At 40.4% G+C, this 23,365-nt stretch overlaps 1 long non-coding RNA gene across 1 annotated transcript; it reads right to left on the bottom strand.

Annotated features, from left to right (window-relative positions):
* Window positions 1-22,405: 22,405 nt before the first annotated feature.
* LOC132886144 (uncharacterized) lies at window positions 22,406-22,973 on the bottom strand. Its single transcript, XR_009654667.1, has 3 exons — window positions 22,798-22,973; window positions 22,593-22,654; window positions 22,406-22,497 (listed from the first exon to the last, which is right to left on the bottom strand). It is a non-coding gene; the product is annotated as an uncharacterized LOC132886144 (long non-coding RNA).
* Between the last annotated feature and the right edge of the window lie 392 nt (window positions 22,974-23,365).

The following is a 23,365-nucleotide window of genomic DNA, read 5'->3' as shown; positions in this document are numbered from 1 at the left end:
AGCTCTGGAGGGACGGCCTCCTCCACTGCATCAGGCACTGGAGGAAGCTCTGGAGGGATGGCCTCCTCTGTTGCATCAGCCACTGGAGGGAGCTCTGGAGGGACGGCCTCCTCCACTGCATCAGCCACTGGAGGAAGCTCTGGAGGGATGGCCTCCTCTGTTGCATCAGCCACTGGAGGAAGCTCTGGAGGGACAGCCTCCTAAGCTGCATCAGCCACTGGAGGGAGCTTTGGAGGGACAGCTTCCTCTGCTGTGTCAGCCACTGGAGGGAGCTCTGGAGCAATGGCCTCCTCCACTGCTGTTGTGTTGGCCATTGGCATGATCACCCCCCCAAAAAAATGTCATGGGATTCCTCCTTATCTAAAGATTCAAAGATGAACTGGAGCATGGCTAATAATGTCTGTGAGTGCTGCAGCCACAGGTGCTCTACTTGGATCAGGTGCTCCACCCATCTATGTGCTCATCCAGCAATAAAAGTTAGCATGAAGCTTACCCAGAGAGGTTCTGGTGGCTTGGGCTCCTTGAGGTCTTCAAAGAACAGATGATTGCACTGTAAACTAAATCCCCTTGGATGATGTATTCCATAGTAGGGTGCCGGGAGACTCCAGTCAGAACTCAGCCGGAAATACAAGTCGAGGGGCTGAGATAAGGGAACCCGGTAGACGTGGGGAATGGCAAACTGTAATACAACCCTGATTCCAAAAAAGTTGGGACAAAGTACAAATTGTAAATAAAAATGGAATGCAATGATGTGGAAGTTTCAAAAGTCCATATTTTATTCAGAATAGAACATAGATGACATATCAAATGTTTAAACTGAGAAAATATATTATTTAAAGAGAAAAATTAGGTGATTTTAAATTTCATGACAAAAACACATCTCAAAAAAGTTGGGACAAGGCCATGTTTACCACTGTGAGACATCTCCTTTTCTCTTTATAACAGTATGTAAATGTCTGGGGACTGAGGAGACAAGTTGCTCAAGTTTAGGGATAGGAATGCTAACCCATTCTTGTTTAATGTAGGATTCTAGTTGCTCAACTGTCTTAGGTCTTTTTTGTCGTATCTTCTGTTTTATGATGTGCCAAATGTATTCTATTAGTGAAAGATCTGGACTGCAGGCTGGCCAGTTCAGTACCCGGACCCTTCTTCTACACAGCCATGATGCTGTAATTGATGCAGTATGTGGTTTGGCATTGTCATGTTGGAAAATGCAAGGTCTTCCCTGAAAGAGACATCATCTGGATGGGAGCATATGTTGCTCTAGAACCTGGATATACCTTTCAGCATTGATGGTGTCTTTCCAGATGTGTAAGCTGCCCATGCCACATGCACTAATGCAACCCCATACCATCAGAGATGCAGGCTTCTGAACTGAGCGCCGATAACAACTTGGGTCGTCCTTCTCCTCTTTAGTCCGAATAACATGGCGTCCCTGATTTCCATAAAGAACTTCAAATTTTGATTAGTCTGACCACCGAACAGTTTTCCACTTTGCCACAGTCCATTTTAAATGAGCCTTGGCCCAGAGAAGACATCTGTGCTTCTGGATCATGTTTAGATACGGCTTCTTCTTTGAACTATAGAGTTTTAGCTGGCAACGGCGGATGGCACGGTGAATTGTGTTCACAGATAATGTTCTCTGGAAATATTCCTGAGCCCATTTTGTGATTTCCAATACAGAAGCATGCCTGTATGTGATGCAGTGCCGTCTAAGGGCCCGAAGATCACGGGCACCCAGTATGGTTTTCTGGCCTTGACCCTTATGCACAGAGATTCTTCCAGATTCTCTGAATCTTTTGATGATATTATGCACTGTAGATGATATGTTCAAACTCTTTGCAATTTTACACTGTCGAACTCCTTTCTGATATTGCTCCACTATTTGTCAGCACAGAATTAGGGGGATTGGTGATCCTCTTCCCATCTTTACTTCTGAGAGCCACTGCCACTCCAAGATGCTCTTTTTATACCCAGTCATGTTAATGGCCTATTGTCAGTTGACCTAATGAGTTGCAATTTGGTCCTCCAGCTGTTCCTTTTTTGTACCTTTAACTTTTCCAGCCTCTTATTGCCCCGTCCCAACTTTTTTGAGATGTGTTGCTCTCATGAAATTTCAAATGAGCCAGTATTTGGCATGAAATTTCAAAATGTCTCACTTTCGACATTTGATATGTTGTCTGTTTTATTGTGAATACAATATCAGTTTTTAAGATTTGTAAATCATTGCATTCCATTTTTATTTACAATTTGTACTTTGTCCCAACATTTTTGGAATTGGGGTTGTACTTCCGTTCCATCCATTTCTTGGCTAAGTATTCTGTCAGGTACGAGGTAGGCGGATGTGCGGAAGTATATTTAATAACAACAGTGAAGATATATACAATAGTGAAAACACAGGCAATCAATCCAAGTTGTCAGGCTAAATCAAAAACGTGAAACAAGCAAATGGTTGGGCAAGGTGCAAACAGGATATCACAGGCCACAAGAACACATGAATGAGGGACAGGCACAGAAATCAGGAAACCAGGAAATCAAACAAGGGCTCGGTAATGCGCACTTACATAGCATAATACTTCACCCTGATCGTGCATCAGAACAGTCCTTAAATAGGTGCACATATAGTTCCTTAATTAAGTTCAGGTGTGTGTCGCTAACGGCACGTGTGCTGGAGTCTGCTCGACGCGCGTGCAGCCCGGGGCATGCCTTCAGGTGCACGCGCCACAGCATGCAGGACTGACAACAGAACTATAAAGTTCATTTCTAAAATATCATGAAGAGGAACAAATAAAAAGAACAACTACAGGAGTGGGTGAAATTGGTAAGCAAGATTGGTAAGAATGCCTTCAGGACCATACAAAAATTATTCCATGCACCCTTCTAGTTCAAGGACTTGATGGCAACTTTGTACATGTCTACTCTGAGTGTTTTTTTTTCTTTCTTTTTTTTTTTTTTTAAATCTGAAACGCTGTTTGCTCCAAGTAGGAGGATGATATGTTTCCCTGCATCAGCAACTTTGTCAGGGCTGACTACTAGCAGGTATGCTTCAAATGTCATAGCTCATGCAGAATGACGTACAGGAAGACACACAGGATGACACAGAGGATTGGACTCTGGACTGGAGAAAAAAATGGGTCTGGCAGTGACACTAAAACAGCTTCAGAAACGGCATCGACCAAAATCATGCTGTCAAATGTTTCTGTAAACAAAGAAGAGAATAAGACAGGAGAGGTTACAAAATTTTGAATTTGTTTATTGCTTCCGACTTCTCAAATTAATTTCCTTTTATTCTGCCCAAAACAGCAGTGGCTCTTATCTGCCAAACTGTGACGGTGACATTTAACATATATTATTCTCACATTGCATCAATGCAGGCATAGTGTCAAGTTTATTTGTGCCTTTTTGCTTTTTTTTGCATAAGACAGCAGAAAGTGTACCTTACAGTATCATTTTTCTGCCTGCTCTTTGAAATGTCATTATGCTTTTTGAATTTCCTGGAAAAGACATACCTGGAAATACTGGAGACATAAGGCAAGTTATGGTACTGTAATATCATGTCAGTCTTTGTGTGGAAAATTATACCAGAGTTCTGCACAGCAAAATTTAATATTTCCCAACCACTGGACTGAAGATAAGCAAGAATATTTTAAGAGATTTGAATAATAGATCAGAATTAATATGTATCTGATTTAAGACAAGTGAAAGATCACAGAAGAAATCATGTCTGAGAAGTTTCACATTTTTTGATAACATGCTGTAGTTTCTGGGTAATGCTTTTCTGCAAAGGTCATAGATTTAAATGAGAGTCAGATGTAAATGAGATCAGTATTATATATTAGTAAGATGTTCAAAAGGGGTTTTTGAGCACATCTTTTTTTTTTCGTTTTGAGCACACACACACAAAAAAAATAAATTTAACAATATATACTGGGTTACAGCTTTACCCAAACAAAGAAAACTAGGAGCTATTAGACCATTTAGCAAATTGATACTGGGTGAATGAGAGACAAAATGCAACTCATTAGACCCATTAGAGACTCACTGATCCATTAGACATTATTGACCAATAAAAAGCTTATTTTCAGATAACGTATGCTGAAAAATTGATGAATTTGGGTTTTAAAAAAAGAAAAGGAAAGGGAAAAAAAGAGTGCCATTCGTAGCATGCACCCCAGCAATGTCTCATCTCATCTCATTATCTCTAGCCGCTTTATCCTGTTTTACAGGGTCACAGGCAAGCTGGAGCCTATCCCAGCTGACTACGGGCGAAACCCCAGCAATGTAGAATTTTAAATTTGGTGAGTGTCATATACATTATGTAAAACATGACATGTGAGTGCTGGTTCATTGGTTTCAAGGATATGGTCAGTGCCACAATAAATTTTGATTGCTCATTCAGCACACTCATTTATTTTTGAATTTCATGCCATACTGATTTCATGCTTATATGGGCATCTTCACTGAATAACATTTGAACTCTTCCAAATCAATTATCCTGTTTGGGATTTGAATTATTGGTGATATTTTTGTTCATCAAATATGATAATTTTAAAAGCAATTCTCATCAAATTAAAAAGAGAAGCAAGCCATTTCAGCCACAAGCCATTTGACCCTTAAAAGGATGTAAAGGACAAAAAACAAGTTTGTGCGAGTCTAGGTCTAATAATTATTTTTGACATTCCATTTCAGAAGTGATGTGGAACAAATTGCTCATGACTGTAATCCATGCTGAAATTAAGAGACAAAAAATAATAAAAGCAATACTGATTAAAAGTTCAGTAACATAACATCATAGCACCTGTACTGGATCAGGGTGCATATTGCAGAATCAAAGTTATAGATCTTTTTTTTTCTTTTTTTTTTCATATTATATAGAACCTGGAACAATGGCAAAACCTGCAACAATGGTTTTTAATTTATACATTTTTTCCCATGATAGGTATAAATGCCTATAGTTTCCATGATGGGTATAAATATAAATAGGTATAAACATTTTGACATGTGAGGAAAAGCATTTTCGATGTACCTTTAATGTTTTATACGCTCAACAGTGCAGAGGTCCTCCATTTGATTGGATGATTGAAGGTTCCATTTTTTCCTGTATTCAAGATTTCATTTTTTTCTGTATTTCACAAAAGTCTGGAAGTTGCAATCAAAATAATTATAAAAACTCATGTGAGACTAGATAAGGCATTGTTGACAGTATCATAAATATGCAGCATAATCCAGGTAAATCCTTCTGAAATTAAACCATTTTATCTGTTTAACCTCATGAAACTTGTTGATACACTGAAAAGGAAGAAGCCCTAGATCCATTACTCTACTCAGCTATGCAGCTACAGGTTGGGCAAAATATTAATTTTTCTTTGAAGTAGGGCAGCTTCCCCTGTGTTTTTTTTTTTTTTTCCACAGGACATGTGTTGTCTGTCATTTTTCACCTGGAAGCAGATGGATGGCTACAGGGGTCCTCGCGAGGTCCACTTATCTTCCTTAAGTGCCCTGCATTACCAGCAGGACAAATTATGATATTGCCGCCCTGAGGCAAAGACACGTTTATCCTGCCTGGGGTGTTATATCAAGCTGTGATTTACCCCTCTTTCATCTAACAGTCAGTGGTTCATAACAGCTGCATTTAATTTTTTGCTGTACTTTTTCCCACAGCCCCATTAGCACTACCTGTTTTATTGAGTCAGAAAATGGTGATTCAAGTAGTTTAACGTAGGCTGAGGGGAATTTAATGTCAAATCTTTATAATTTATTGAGCAACATGCATACCTGATAGGCCTGCTGTTACCATGATAGCATGAGAGTGATAATTTGTATTAATTAAAATTATTAATGTACACACTACTAACTGTTGTAAAATATTATATTTAGCACGGAAGTGTTGTTTTTTTTTTTAAGTGTGAATAATGAGGGAATATATCTTACATACTCTAAAAACTGGACTGTAAATTTTACAGTAAACAACTGGAAAGCATATTTACAGTGAAGTACTGTTACACATTACATAGTATAAATTAACATATAATCCAGGAGATATGCTTGTTTGGCTGGTGCTTTTAAAAAGCTCATGGACCCAACCCTGACAGTGCTAGGACTTGGAAAAAAAAAAAAAAAAATATATATATATATATATATATATATATATATATATATATATATATATATATAGAGAGAGAGAGAGAGAGAGAGAGAGAGAGAGAGAGATAGATAGATAGATAGATAGAGTGGTGCTTGAAAGTTTGTGAACTCTTTAGAATTTTCTATATTTCTGCATAAATATGACCTAAAACATCATCAGATTTTCACACAAGTTCTAAAAGTAGATAAAGAGAACCCAGTTAAACAAATGAGACAAAAATATTATACTTGGTCATTTATTTATTGAGGAAAATGATCCAATATTACATATCTGTGAGTGGCAAAAGTATGTGAACCTCTAGGATTAGCAGTTAATTTGAAGGTGAAACTAGAGTCAGGTGTTTTCAATCAGTGGGATGACAATCAGGTGTGAGTGGGCACCCTGTTTTATTTAAAGAACAGGGATCTATCAAAGTCTGATCTTCACAACACATGTTTGTGGAAGTGTATCATGGCACGAACAAAGGAGATTTCTGAGGACCTTGGAGAAAGCTTTGTTGATGCTCATCAGGCTGGAAAAGGTTACAAAACCATCTCTAAAGAGTTTGAACTCCACCAATCCACAGTCAGACAGATTGTGTACAAATGGAGGAAATTCAAGACCATTGTTACCCTCCCCAGGAGTGGTCGACCAACAAAGATCACTCCAAGAGCAAGGCGTGTAATAGTCGGCGTGGTCACAAAGGACCCCAGGGTAACTTCTAAGCAACCAAAGGCCTCTCTCACATTGGTTAATGTTAATGTTCATGAGTCCACCATCAGGAGAACAGTGAACAACAATGGTGTGCATGGCAGGGTTGCAAGGAGAAAGCCACTGCACTCCAAAAAGAACATTGCTGCTCATCTGCAGTTTGCTAAAGATCACATGGACAAGCCAGAAGGCCACTGGAAAAAATGTTTTGTGGACGGATGAGACCAAAATAGAACTATTTGGTTTAAATGTGAAGTGTCATGTTTGGAGAAAGGAAAACACTGCATTCCAGCATAAGAACCTTATCCCATCTGTGAAACATGGTGGTGGTAGTATCATGGTTTGGGCCTGTTTTGCTGCATCTGGGTCAGGATGGCTTGCTATCATTGATGGAACAATGAATTCTGAATTATACCAGCGAATTCTAAAGGAAAATGTCAGGACATCTGTCCATGAACTGAATCTCAAGAGAAGGTGGGTCATGCAGCAAGACAACGACCCTAAGCACACAAGTTGTTCTACCAAAGAATGGTTAAAGAAGAATAAAATTAATGTTTTGGAATGGCCAAGTCAAAGTCCTAACCTTAATCCAATCGAAATGTTGTGGAAGGACCTGAAGTGAGCAGTTCATGTGAGGAAACCCACCAACATCCCAGAGTTGAAGCTGTTCTGTATGGAGGAATGGGCTAAAATTCCTCCAAGCCAGTGTGCAGGACTGATCAACAGTTACCAGAAACGTTTAGTTGCAGTTATTGCTGCACAAGGGGGTCACACCAGGTACTGAAAGCAAAGGTTCACATACTTTTGCCACTCACAGATATGTAATATTGGATCATTTTTGTCAATAAATAAATGACCAAGTATAATATTTTTGTCTCATTTGTTTAACTGGGTTCTCTTTATCTACTTTTAGGACTTGTGTGAAAATCTGATGTTGTTTTAGGTTATATTTATGCAGAAATATAGAAAATTCTGAAGGGTTCACAAACTTTCTAGCACCACTGTGTGTGTGTGTGTGTGTGTGTATATATGTGTATATGTGTGTGTGTGTATATATGTGTATATATGTGTGTGTATATATATATATATATATATATATATATGTATATGTATATATATGTGTGTGTGTGTGTGTGTGTATATATATATATATATATATATATATATATATATATATATATATATATATATATACACACACACTGTAAACAGTTGCTGTAAAACTTACAGTATAGCACCATATTATTTTACAGTAAGATACTGTGTGACACTTATACAGTAAATAACTGTAGGTGGCTACGTTTATACAGTACAGTGTACTGCTACCGTAACGCGTGAAGGTTTCTGGGAATTTTTTGGCACTAAGCACGAAGCGAGCAGACAGATGCTGATGCAACCCACTCACCCACTGCCGTGAATCTGGTAAGGGAGCAGGAAGCAAGCTCTTTTGCAAGTTGCCTCTAAATATTATAAGCTTTACTGGATGTTGAACTCATACTGATTTGTTTTTATGACTGGTATTTTTCAATGTGCGCATAAGTCGGCAACATCTGTATCAATTCTACAAGTATACGGACACAATCTAACGTTGGTTTTTAGGCCTAAGGGCCTCTGCATGCTCTTGCGACAAGGCTTTCACAGATAGCCTTTCGCAGACAGTTGTAATTTATGGTTGAGTGGGGAGTAATAGGCGTGCGCGATGTTATTCACCGCCACAACGCAAGGGGGCGCGAAGTCGCGAAATTGCTAGGAGTAGTTGGTGGGTGCGGTTAGTGGAGTGTTTATCCTCTGGTTACTTATAATGACTAGAACTGGAGTCGTATAGATGTACGTACTTCCTCACTTCCTCGATTAACCGCTCTTCCTGCTGCTCCATCTTCGCTCATGTTTTTAAAAATGGCGGTCGTGAAAACAAACCAAACCGGGAAAGTAGGGAAGCGGAAGTGCATGTACAGCGGATGTAGAGTGGACCAATCAGAGCCCTCTTGTCTGCGATGCCATCTGCGAGGCTGTCTGCGGTGGTCACAATTTTTGGGAGGTGCACGCAGAGCGTCTGCGAAAGGGGGGGGCTTCGCAGACACCATCTGCGACGCCATCTGCGAGGACTGGGTTGTCAGCATAAATTGGCCTTAAGCATTAGCCTCAGGGTGGCATGGTGGTGTAGTGGTTAGCGCTGTTGCCTCACAGCAAGAAGGTCCGGGTTCGAGCCCCCTGGCCGGCGAGGGCCTTTCTGTGCGGAGTTTGCATGTTGTCCGCGTGGATTTCCTCCTGGTGCTCCGGTTTCCCCCAAAGACATGCAGGTTAGGTTAACTGGTGACTCTAAATTGACCATAGGTGTGAATGGTTGTCTGTGTCTACACTGTTAAAAATATCTTGCAGTAGTGTAAAAATTACAGTAACATACTGTTCCACAATTTACAGTAGGGTTTTTTGTTCCTGTAAATTTTACAGTAAAATACTGGCTATTTTATACTGCTGCCAGTAATTTACTGAAAATTTTACAGTAAATTTTTAACAGTGTGTATGTATGTATATATATATATATATATATATATATATATATTATTTATTTATTTATTTTAACTGTAACTCAAAGCCTTAACTGCTGAGCCACCATAACTAGCTTGGTTACCTTTCATTGATTCAACCACTTATACCACTATATTAATTCACCCTAAATGATTGCATTGAATCAATGCAAAGTAGTGGTACTAGTTATGTTGGCTCAGTAGTCAAGGCTCACACACTTCTTCCAGCTTGTTCCACCAATCTTTGTGGGGTTGCTGCCAAGTGGACCCTATTGAATATTAATTGGAGCATAGTTTTACACCAGATGCCCTTCCTGACGCAACACTCCCATTTCCAGGCTTGGGAAAAAACCATTCACACACATTCACACTTATGGACAATTTAGAGCCGTCTGTTAACCTCACTACATGTCTTTAGACTGTGGAGGAAATCAGAGCAAGGAAACCCACAGAGGGGACCCACGCAGCCATGGAGAGAACATGCAAACTCCACACAGAAAGGCCCCTGTTGGCCACTGGGCTCCAACCCAGAACCTTCTTGCTGTGAGGCAACTGTGCTAACCACTGCACCACCATGCTGCCCACTCAGTGGTTAAGACTGATTTATAAAGAAGAAGATCATAGGTTCATATCCCAGCATCTGTACATGGGCACTTGCACAAAGTCCTTAACCTTTCCATCCATCCATCCATTTTCTTCTGCTTACCCAAAGTCGGGTTGTGGTGGCAGCAGGCTAAGCAGTTAACTCCCCTACATTAACTACCTGGGAGATTTTGCGTCTTTTCATGGTAGATTTAATAATAGCCTGTCTTGTGAAAAGAAATCAAAATGAAATATCGAAAAATTGTCCAGTTTTTATGACCTTGATTTATTTAACCTTAATGCTGACCATAATGTAAACACCCCTGAATCCTCAGCATATATACGTAGCAAATATTATTCCCGTCATAGTTTTGAACAAATGAAAAATAGTTTAATAAAAGATGATTTAGAACGTAACTTCTCAGTCTTTCATAATAATATAAGAAGTATTAGATCAAACTTGGAGTATTTTGAAAGCCATCTTCTAGATGAACTTGATTTTCATTTTGACATTATTGGCATAACGGAGACTAAAATTACCATTTCAAATTATGATGTACGGTAGGTTTACCTAAAATACCGAGCTATAATTTTGAATATGTCCCAACGCCTCTGTCTGCCGGGGGTGTTGGAATGTTCATTGATGAATCTCTAAATTATATTGTCTTAGAAAAAAAAACATCTCACACCACATTCCAAGCTCTCTGGATTGAAATATGCATCTCAGGAAAGAAAAACATTGTCTGTGGCATCATTTATCAGCAACACAATTCGCCAGAAGAATTTCAATTATATTTTGAAGACACAGTTGAAAACTTCATTTCCTCAGGGAAAATTGTGTGCCTCTTGGGAGATACCAATGTAGATATTTTGAAAAGTGCATGCTGTCATTATGCCCATAATTTTCTTTTGTCTCTCTTAAGCTGTTATCTCATTCCCACTATTGATGTCCACAAAAACTCCGCATCACTCATTGATAACATTTTCGTAAATATTCCAGAACAGGTCACCTACAGTGGAAATATAATTTCAGATGTAAGCAATCACTTTTCTCAGTTTTGTCTAATAACATCACCTAAGGGAAAATTAATAAAGGAAAAGAGAACTGTGCGTGATTTTTCAAATTTCTCAACAGCTTTATAAATGACGTTTCTCAAGTAAACTGGGATGCTCTTTTCGAAAATGGTAATCATAATGTGGACAGAATATTTTCTTCTTTTTATAAAAAAAACTTAACAAAATTGTTAATATGCATGTGCCATTAAAGATTCTGTCAAAGAGAAAATTAAATCAATTAGCTAAACCCTGGATCACTAAAGGGATAAGAAATTCAGTAAAGATAAAAAAATAAATTGTATGCCTGTGGAGATACTAGCAGGTATTAACATTATCAGAATAAAATCAACACTCTAATTCGATTAAAGGAATACTATTTTACGTATTTCGAGAATAACATTGCTAATATGGAAAAAAACTTGGGAGGGAATGAGTACTTTATTGCAGCGAAAAACAAAAGCTTCAAAGCATCTTAGTTCCCTTAAAGATCCTAATAACAATAAAGTTATAAGGGACCCTTTATGTATCTCTAACATTTTAAATAACCAGCTTGCATCTGTGGGTCATCGTTTAGCTGAAAAGCTCCCTTCAACAAATCAAAATTTTATGAATTTTTTTCATTAAACATAAATCACCCTAGTCATCCTTCTTGTTTCAGCCGGTAACAGCTGATGAGGTATGACTGGAAGTTATCTCCATTCCCGATAACAAGGCCTATGGCCTTGTCCACACAGCTACTAAAATGAGTGAGCAATATTATTAGTCAGCCTTTAGCCTCACTTTTAAACTTGTCTGTAGACCAGGGAGTCTATCCAGCTAAGCTAAAACTGCCAAAAATAGTCCCAGTTTTTAAATCTGACGACGAGTATGATCCAAACAATTATAGACCCATGTCTCTTTTATCAAACTTTCACAGAATTTTTGAAAAGTTAATATATGCTCGTTAGTGTTGTGCATGAACGCGTTCAAAAGAACGCGTTCATTGAACACGCTCGTTTTTCCATGAACTTTGAACTGAACGCAACAACTTTGTAATGAAAGAACTTGAACATGAATTCGTTCAAATTATGCGACATGAACGACAAACATGAAGATGAATGAAACATGAAACCTGATGAATCGAGTGGCACGTCTACTTGCAAGATATTTTACGTTCTACTACTTCACTGTCAGTCTGATGTTGTTGTCACTCACTGCCCTGAGGTGCCGCGTGTGTGCAATGCATCATGGATAACGTAGTGTGAAGCCGGAGATAGTGGATGGCTCTATGATTTAGCTCCATACTACGTTACCCATGATGCAGCAGAGCAGAGTAGGCATAACCCAGCATTCCCTAGCTACAGGCAGCAGACAGCGCGCACACCACAGCCGGCGCACACTCACAGCAACATGGCCAGTGAAAGTTCAAGTAGCGGCACGGAGAACACAGATGAGACGGATTCTCCTCATGGTTATTTACAGCAATTTTACACAATTTCACACAAAGACTCAGACGGTAAAAACCTTACCTTTCTGTGTAAGCTCTGTCCACCTTTCCTGAAAAAAAAACAAGTAAGAACATCGACAACGTCGTTCTCAAATTTGAAACGACACATTGAGTTGAAGCATCTGTCCAGTTTCAAAGCATATATGCAAGTCCTCGAGGATCAGAAGGGAAAGGGCAAGAAGATCCCCTGCCAAAATCCCAAAATCCAAGTCACACTGCCTGCAGCCTTCAAGAGTACCACTGTCTCCCAGCAGCAGGTAGATAAACTGATTATTGACTACATTGTGGAAGATTTACAACCACTAAGCAAAGTTGAGAAATCCTCGTTCATCAGACTAGTTTATTAAAAGTTACTGTTAGTTGAAACTGAAAGCATTTGTTTGAAGTCACGTGTAACGTTTTGGTGCAGTGGTTGAGTCAGTGAAGAAATCAAAATATTTTGTCCTTTTTCCATATATAGTATGTACAATAACTTCCATTTTGTGTGATAGAATATCTCATCTCATCTCATTATCTCTAGCCGCTTTATCCTTCTACAGGGTCGCAGTCAAGCTGGAGCCTATCCCAGCTGACTACAGGCGAAAGGCAGGGTACACCCTGGACAAGTCGCCAGGTCATCACAGGGCTGACACATAGACACAGACAACCATTCACACTCACATTCACACCTACGGTCAATTTAGAGCCACCAGTTAACCTAACCTGCATGTCTTTGGACTGTGGGGGAAACCGGAGCACCCAGAGGAAACCCACGCGGACACGGGGAGAACATGCAAACTCCGCACAGAAAGGCCCTCGCCGGCCATGGGGCTCGAACCCAGGACCTTCTTGCTGTGAGGCGACAGCGCTAACCACTACACCACTGTGCCGCATGATAGAATATAATATCTATAATATGTGAGTAGTTTTGAGCTAGAATATAGCATATGATTTTAGTCTTTATTTTCATATCCTGCCTAAAAGTAAAATGAACTGAACTTTGAACTAGTTCAGAATTAAAACTGTGAACTATGAACATGACCAGTTCACTTTTAACATGTTTGAACTGAACTTGAACTAGTTCAAAAAAAGTGTGAACTTGCACAACACTGATGCTCGTATGGCTTCCTTTATTGAGGAAAGAGGACTGCTATATAGGGCTCAATATGGTTTTCATAAATCTCACTCTACGCAGCATGCAATATTGGATATAATTAATTTGATACAAGCAAATATGGATAAGAACCTGTTTTCTTGTGGTATATTTCTTGATTTGAAAAAAAGCCTTTGATACTGTTGACCATGACATCTTAATAGACAAGTTAAAATTTTATGGCTTTCAGGGAATAATCAGTAATTGGTTTTACTCATATCTGACCAATCGTAAACAAACCATGGAAATTAAGGGTCTTATATCTGAGCAGTCTGCTATTACTTGCGGAGTGCCTCAGGGGTCAATCCTTGGACCCCTTCTGTTTTTGATATATATGAATGATATGCAGTACTGCTCCGATAAATTGAGCTTCTTTCTTTTTGCTGATGATATGAATATTCTTTATGCTGATAAGAATATAAAATCCATAGAAACTGTTGTAAATAGCGAACTCTCCAAGGTCTTTAGCTGGCTCACAGCAAACAGATTAACCTTAAATATTAAGAAATCAAATTATGTCATATTTTGCCCATATCAAAAGAAATTACTGTTCCAACATAAAATATCAATATATGATAATGAAAAAGGCAAACCTGCCAACCTTGAGTGCAAAGATTATGTTAAATATCTTGGAATCTTAATTGATAGTAATCTCACCTTTACCGGTAAATACCATATTGAACATATAACTATTAAGATAAGTAAAACTGTAGGAATGATTGCTAAACTCAGGTATTTTTACCTTTTAAGATACTATGTCAAATTTATCAGTCTCTGATCTTTCCATACATATCTTATGCTGTTACAGTGTGGGGCCTTGCTAGTAAATGTTACTTAAATTAGATTTTGACCCTAAAAAAATGTGCCCTGCGCTTTGTCTTTTGTAAAAAGAAATGAGCACATGGTGCCATTTTTTGTAGATGCTGATATTTTGTCTGTATAATTCCTATACTTCGAATCTGTATGCTGTCTAATGCATGACATTCAAAACTGGATTGCCCCAACCAACATATTAATTGATTGATTGCTTTATTCCGAACAGTAAAGAAGAAAGATATAAAAAAAAAATGCAATAATCAAAACATCGTCATAAACAAACAGAATAGCGTAGCCACAAGGCAGTAACATAATAATGTTCGGAAAGGATTAGGAAGAAGTAAATAACATCAAATCCTAACCCTCTATACCACTGCTAATCAAATGTCACTTTCCGCCATAGTAAGCTATATATAGAAAAGAAAAGCAACAAACAAAAAAGAAAACATACCAACATACCAAGACATACCAACATGGTATAATATCGACCAAATCAAATCATATATACAGATACTTATGTTATACATATACACATACCTATAACTATACACATATCCATACGTACACAGACACCCATAATATCATAATTATGCATATGCATATATATATATATATACATACATACGCGCGCGCACACACATCTCATCTCATCTCATTATCTGTAGCCGCTTTATCCTTCTACAGGGTCGCAGGCAAGCTGGAGCCTATCCCATCTGACTACGGGCGAAAGGCGGGGTACACCCTGGACAAGTCGCCAGGTCATCACAGGGCTACACACACACACACACACACACACACACATATATATATATATATATATATATATATACAGTACATACACACAATACTCATTATGATATATAATATACACATATATATATATATATATATATATATATATATATATATATATATATATATATATACGTATGTACCCATACCCAAATATATACACTTATATTATCAATAGAATGTTATTGTAATTCCTCCTCCCTATACCTCATAAAGATCTGTTCCTTATACCTTTTTTTGAACTGGTTTATAGTTGTACATTTCATGAGCTCCACATTCAAACTGTTCCATAGCTTTACTCCACAAATAGAAATACTGAACATTTTTAAGGTTGTCCCAGCACTGCAAATTTTAAATTTCAATTTCCCCCTAAAATTATAGCCCCCCTCTCTATCTGAGAACATTGTTTGGATATTCCTTGGTACTTTATAATTCCTTACTTTGTACATTATTAAGGCAGTTTTATATTCTATAATATCCCTGAATTTTAAACATTTTGAATTTAAGAACAGTGAATTAGTATGATCTCGGTAACCAGCACTATGAATTATTCTTATAGCTCTTTTTTGAAGTATAGTTACTGCATGAAGTGAACATTTATACATATTTCCCCACACCACTGAGCAGTAATTTAAGTATGGTAAAACCAGGGAACAGTAAAGAATGCGGAGTGAATTATAGTCCAGGACGTGCTTAGCTATACTTAACACAGATATGCTTCTTGATAGTATGTATTTTATATGTGATTTCCAAGTAATTCTATCATCTATTATTACCCCAAGAAATGTATTATTAGAAACTCTTAGAAAATTTTACAATTATTAAATAACATGGTTTTTGTTTTAGACAGATTTAATGATAATTTATTTCGATCAAACCAACTTTTTAACCTGCACAATTCTGAAGAGATTGTTTTCAAACTCATGTAAATTTGTTCCAGGACAAAACATATTGGTGTCATCTGCAAATAATACCATCTTAAATATCTTTGATACATTGCACATATTAAATCTTTTTACTGATAACAGCAGCATCTATTCATACAGTACTTGGTCTTCGACTTTCAAGAATTTTTACATAAAGCTAGACAAGAAATGCAACATAACGCATTTTCTAGAGTAGGAGCAAGGGTGTGGAATGACCTAGCAGTGTTAAGGCCCCGGTCACACCGCCTGAACTTTGCTGGAGCGTTCCTGGAGCGGTGAAAAAAATTCATCACCGCTCATAACCGTTCACCACCGTTTAACAAAAGTTGGCCCCCATTAAAGCAACTCCGTATACACTCTGCCACCGCTGATGTTTCTCGAGGGGCCCTCCTACTGCTCCGAAAGTTTTGAGCTGCACAAAATATTGCGAGCAGTGAGGAGGGGGCAATTTTCCGCCCCGGCAAAGTTCACCCCCGCTCCACCAACGCCCAGTCAAAGTTTGGCACCGCTAGACGCAAGTTCGTGGATGCTTGGGTCCGCTAGGCCAACGCAGAAATCTTGAATGCTGGACCACCGCTGCTTCGCCAGCGTTGCCCGGGCGGCGATTAAACGTTGCACAAACTTCAGTGGAGCGGTTGTAAGCGTTTTACGAGCGGACACGGGGTTGCTGGAACGGTGTCGGGCGTTGAAGCAGCTATCCATGGCGGCGATGAACTTTGGTTTGGCGTTGGTATAGAGGTGTCGCAGCGGGACCAGAATTTGGCTATAAATACGGGGAGAAATGGACCAGGAGCTCATTTGGAATCGAGCTGCCATTGAGTTCAGACCTCATCTATATCGAATTTGCTCAAAGTTACAGTAAAACTGTATCACCATGGATGCTGAGAGACTTGCTATGATTGGTGCACTAGTCCAGCAGCAGAATCAGAACCTCCTCAGATTGCAACAAGCTGTTGACAGAAGGAGAAGAGAGAGAAGAAGGAGAGACAGAGTTGTGTGGGTCAGACAGTGGATACTGAGAAGGCCTGAACATGGACTGTATGACAAGCTGATGGTGGAGTTTCTATCAAAAATCTATCAGAACTTGTATCAAAACGATCCGTTCAGCTCCGTAGTCACAAGCGGTATGCCGCTAAACCAACTTTATACCCCCGCCGAGCCAAAGCCCGCATGCGCAGAACGCCGCTATACCAACGCTTGCGTCACCGCTAAACCAATGCTCGCTACCGCTCGCTACCGCTAAACCAACGCTAAAGCAACGCCGGCTTCAGCGGTGCACCGCTAAGCCAACGCCTGTGTTTTCGATTTTTTTTCCCATTTTGTGCACGGTGACGAGCGTTGTCGAAATTCAGCCCCCCCTCCCTACCGTTCAAGGAACGCTCCAGCAAAGTTCGGGCGGTGTAACCGGGGCCTAAGAGAGCTTCCAAAAAAAACCAATTCAAAGGAAAATTGCATACTGCCCTGATCGATAATCTTCTTAAATATGACAATTATATTGATATTTCTCAAATCAGTGCAGCTCTAAAGAATCACAGATTTTGATTTTTTTTCTCTCTCTCTTTCACCTTGATAAATGGTGCCTTTATAGTTATGTTTATCTTTTCTCCAAATCAATTATTTTTTCTTTCTTGTCCAACTGTCACAATTTCAATTTCAACTAATTTCCAAGCTTTTTAAATTATTATTATATGATATATACATTTCTTTTTTCTTTGTATTCTTTTTTCTTCCTTTCCTGATTTATGATAATTTACTTAATATTTAATATGACTGATCTGCCTCGATTAGCATGACTACTTGCGGATTAGTTTAATATTGTAAAAAAAATCATGTAACAAAATCTGTAATAAGAAGTCTGAAAAAGTCTGAAGTCTGATATTCCAGGTGTCCCTCTCCCCAGCAACACTTTCCAGTTCCTCCTGGGGGATCCCAAGGCACTCCCAGGCCAGATGTGATATATAATCTCTCCAGCATGTTCTGGGTCTACCCTGAGGTCTTCTCACAGCTGGACATGCCCAGAAAACCTCCAAAGGAAGGCACTCAGGAGGCATCCTAATCAGATGCCTGAACCACCTGACTCCTTTTGACATGAAGGAGCAGCGGCTCTACTCCAAGATCCCTCCAGATGTCTGAGCTCCTCACCCTATCTCTAAGGGTGAGCCAAGCTGCCCGATGGAAAAAGCTCATTTCAGCTGCTTGTATCCGTAATCTCTTCCTTTCAGTCACTACCCAAAGCTCATGACCATAGTTGAGGGTTGGAATGTAGATTAACTGGTAAATCAAAAGCTTTGCCTTCTGGTTCAGCTCCCTCTTCACCACGATGGATGGGTACAATGCTTGCATTACTGCGGATGCCACTTCAATCTGCCTGTCCATCTCATGCTCCAATTTTACCATCACTCATGAACAAGATCCCAAGATACTTGAACTCCTTCACTTGGGGCAGCAACTCACTCCCAACCCAGAGGGAGCACTCCACCATTTTCCAGCAAAGAATCATGGCCTCAGATTTGGAGGTGCTCACTCTCATCCCAGCCACTTCACTCTCAGCTACAAACCATCCCAGTGCTTGCTGAAGGTCATGCTCTGAAGAAGCCAACAGAGCCACATAATCTGCAAAGAGCAGAGATTCAATTCTGAGGTCCTCACTCAGGCTGTGCCTTGAGATCCCATCCATGAATATCACAAACAGGATTGATGACAAGGGGCAGCCTTAGTGAAGTCCAACACCCACCGGGAATGTGTTTGATTTTGTGCTGAGAATTCAGTCACAGCTCACACTTTGGTTGTACAAGGACTGGATGGCTTATAGCAATGGCCCCAATACCCCATATTCCTGCAGCACCTCTCACAAGATCCCCCAGGGGACACAGTAATAAGCCTTTTCCAAATCTACAAAACACATGTACCGGTACAACCCAGATTCCAAAAAAGTTGGGACAAAGTACAAATTGTAAATAAAAACAGAATGCAATAATTTACAAATCTCAAAAACTGATATTGTATTCATAATAGAACATAAACAACATATCAAATGTCGAAAGTGAGACATTTTGAAATTTCATGCCAAATATTGGCTCATTTGAAATTTCATGAGAGCAACACATCTCAAAAAAGTTGGGACAGGGGCAGTAAGAGGCTGGAAAAGTTAAAAAGGAGCAGTACAAAAAAAGGAGCAGCTGGAGGACCAAATTGCAATTCATTAGGTCAACTGGCAATAGGTCATTAACATGACTGGGTATAAAAAGAGCATCTTGGAGTGGCAGCGGCACTCAGAAGTAAAGATGGGAAGAGGATCACCAATCCCCCTAATTCTGCGCCGACAAATAGTGGAGCAATATCAGAAAGGAGTTCGACAGTGTAAAATTGCAAAGAGTTTGAACATATCATCATCTATAGTGCATATCATCATCAAAAGATTCAGAGAATCTGGAAGAATCTCTGTGCGTAAGGGTCAAGGCCGGAAAACCATACTGGGTGCCCGTGATCTTCGGGCCCTTAGACAGCACTGCATCACATACAGTACAGGCATGCTTCTGTATTGGAAATCACAAAATGGGCTCAGGAATATTTCCAGAGAACATTATCTGTGAACACAATTCACCGTGCCATCCGCCGTTGCCAGCTAAAACTCTATACTTCAAAGAAGAAGCCGTATCTAAACATGATCCAGAAGTGCAGACATCTTCTCTGGGCCAAGGCTCATTTAAAATGGACTGTGGCAAAGTGGAAAAATGTTCTGTGGTCAGACGAATCAAAATTTGAAGTTCTTTATGGAAATCAGGGACGCCGTGTCATTCGGACTAAAGAGGAGAAGGACGACCCAAGTTGTTATCGGTGCTCAGTTCAGAAGCCTGCATTTCTGATGGTATGGGGTTGCATTACTGCATGTGGCATGGGCAGCTTACACATCTGGAAAGACACCATCAATGCTGAAAGGTATATCCAGGTTCTAGAGCAACATATGCTCCCATCCAGACGACGTCTCTTTCAGGGAAGACCTTGCATTTTCCAACATGACAATGCCAAACCACATACTGCATCAATTACAGCATCATGGCTGTGTAGAAGAAGGGTCCGGGTACTGAACTGGCCAGACTGCAGTCTACAACCCCGATTCCAAAAAAGTTGGGACAAAGTACAAATTGTAAATACCGTCGGAGGCAGGCCAATGTGCCCGCATTGACGCGGCAAGCACGCGGTATAGACGTGGTACGTACCGCATCTGTTTTGAACTGAGCTGCAATGTACCCAAACGACCACCAGGTAGCACTTGGGAGCACTTGCCCCAGATAGCAAAATCCTCCGGCCCCCCTCTACTCGCGGGGTAGCCTATTTGCATATGAATAGCAGCGAAACTGCTGCATCAATGGGTAGCTTATTTGCATATGAATAGCAGCGAAACCGCGCGTGGTCCGAGAATTGCCTGGCTTGCCTCGAATTTCCTCACTCAGTATTGGATGAAAACACTACTTTTAAACCAAAGAAATCACTCGTGATTGGTTGGCAGATGCCACTAGGCCTAGGCTATTGGTTACCCTGAGTCATCATAACCACAACCTATATTTTATATATATATATATATATATATATATATATATATATATATATATACGGTATATATATCTGTTGTGGTTATGATTAGCTATGATGCTGTATATTCATGTCATTGTTATCCTATCAATGACACACATTTATTGAGGAAGGAAAATTTGCGAGGAACGTTGTATCAAACAAGAGCTTTATTTTCAAAATCAGAGTAAGTACAAGACGTTAAAAAATAAACAAAATGGCAGCATTCAGTCAAAGACAAACAGTAGTTGCCTATACAGTACATTCTCTCGTGCAAGAGAGATGTGCAGGATACAAAACTAAACAAAAGCAAATAAGCACCGTATTTTAGTCCGACAGCTCCATGAAGTGCATGCTTGCGGTCTCTGAGCTGTGGGGAGCAGGCGGCATCGGACCGACATGCAGTCGTCTGTGGTGGGTTGCCCTGTACTTTGGATCTGCCTCAAGCCTTGATTGCAGCGTAGCACATATGGCCCTTTTCCACTACCCTTTTTCAGCTCACTTCAGCTCGCTTCAGCTCACTTCAGCCCGACACGGCTCGCATTTCGACTACCTTAAAACAGCACGACTCAGCTCGCTTCAGCCCTGCTTAGCCCCCAAAACTCGCACGGTTTTGGAGTGGGGCTGAAGCGAGCCAAACCGAGCTGAGTGAGGCTGGGGGCGTGAGCAGACACTCCCCTGTGCACTGATTGGTGAGGAGGAGTGTCCTCACACGCCCCGCGAGCACGCTGAGATCTGTAAACCCGGAAGAAGGAGAATTACGAATTACGAGAATTTCTGAAGCCTTATGCGCCTCATCTCATCTATACGCTCTTGCCAGTATCTGTTGGTGTTGTCGGTGACAACAAGCCACAGCACCAAGACCAGCAACACTAACGACACCATGTCCTCCATGTTTATTGTTTACTATCCGGGCTGTGAGACTATCGCTTAAAAGATCACTGATGTCACTGTTTGCGCCGCTTAACGACATCACGTGACGTCCACCCATTTTCGCTAACTCCACCCAATGTGTCCACCCACTTCCAGCCAGCACGGTTCAGTGCGGTTGTAGTCGAAATGCAACTCCAACAGCCCCGCTCAGCTCGACTCAGCCCAACTCAGCACGGCACGGCTCAGCCGCGTTTGTAGTGGAAAAGCGGCAATAGTTCGCTCCGGGTTACGGGACGGCGGAGGCTTAACGATCCACCCAGACACCCCATCCACCACCCCATTTTCCTCATCCGACATCAGGTCTACGGTAGCACACTGCCATACATCCATCTCGTCCATAGCAAGGACACCTCGTCTCGCGTCAAACAGCTGTAAAAACGATCGATAAAGAGAATAAGTACTGAGCAATGCACTGCGTATGGACACAACACATGAAAAACACTGAAAAAAAAAGTCACATTGACCAAAACTGAAAAATCTTACCCTCTTTCTTCTGGAGCGACTACGAGCTGGCTACTTCATTGCTTCCGCCTGCAACGAAAGATCAGGCTGCTGGTACCTGTAGCTCCTGCGTAAGATTTCGTAATACATCTTGCAGGCAGCTAGAAAAACAAATGAGAGTACGATTAACAACGTAGCAGTAGGCTAAGCTTAATAAGGGAAAGGAAGAAGGGAAGTGTAGACAGCAGAGAAAGGACAGTATAGGCTACCATAATATTTAGTGAAATAGTTGTTACTTACACACAATGTTGTCTTTGTCAGCATCATGAAGATTTGGATTTGTCGACAAAGCCCGCACTAAATAGCTTGTCACGGCTTCGTTATGAGGCAAAGTTAGTCTGTGAAAACAAGATGGCTACAGTTAGGATCAGGCTAGGATCTGCATCTATTAACGCATCTCATACAGAATGAAAGCATATTCTTTAAATCTTACCCTTGCGCCGGCTCGTATCGCCTAGTGTTTGTCTCCGAGTTGTGAAGACGGCGTACTGTTTCCTGTGAAAAGAACAAAACAACGTTTTTAAGTCACTTGTCTCTCATAGCTAGCTACTGGCTACTTTTAGCCTGGGCTAGCTGCTATGCTTACTTTTACCGGTAGGCTATTTAGCTTAGCTAGCAGACACTGGACAAATTCTTACCGCAATCATGGGACTCTGCACCCATCTTTTCTTCCTGGAGTTTGCGTTTTCCCCAAAGTTACGTCCCTCCAAAGCAGTCAATCTGTCTTCCACGGTGTTGAATCTGTCGTCCATAGAGTTGAATCTGTCAGTTACGAACGTAGTCAGCTCTGCAATCTGACGAGACAACCCACTGAGAGCAGACAGCAGTTTTCTCTCAACGGTCTGCGGACTTCCCGACACAGGTCCATCGCGTCCATACACAGGAGTCGATGGAGAGTAGAATGCGAGGCGCCGTCCAGCCATTGAAGATCACCAAGCAGCAAAAATCCCAGAAACCAAGAGAAAGTTCCGGAGCACATGAAAACTACGGTACCTGGTAAGCTACGGTACACCTGTTTATACTGTATGAGCCACGCCCATGACCGCCTGGTCCTGGTCCAATCACATGCGAGGTTATTGTTATACGGTACATGCTCGCATGTTTGTGATATAAACCATTTTGGATATTTTTGAATATAGAAGTATGAAGTTCCTGCTTACTGACTGAATTAAACAATTCAATTATAAGTAATTTCAAGATTCCCCT

Source organism: Neoarius graeffei, chromosome 5 (assembly GCF_027579695.1).
Source record: "Neoarius graeffei isolate fNeoGra1 chromosome 5, fNeoGra1.pri, whole genome shotgun sequence".
Taxonomy (NCBI): Eukaryota; Metazoa; Chordata; class Actinopteri; order Siluriformes; family Ariidae; genus Neoarius; species Neoarius graeffei.
The sequence above is the reverse complement of the archived record's forward strand: the minus strand, read 5'-3'. Positions and strand labels throughout refer to the sequence as shown.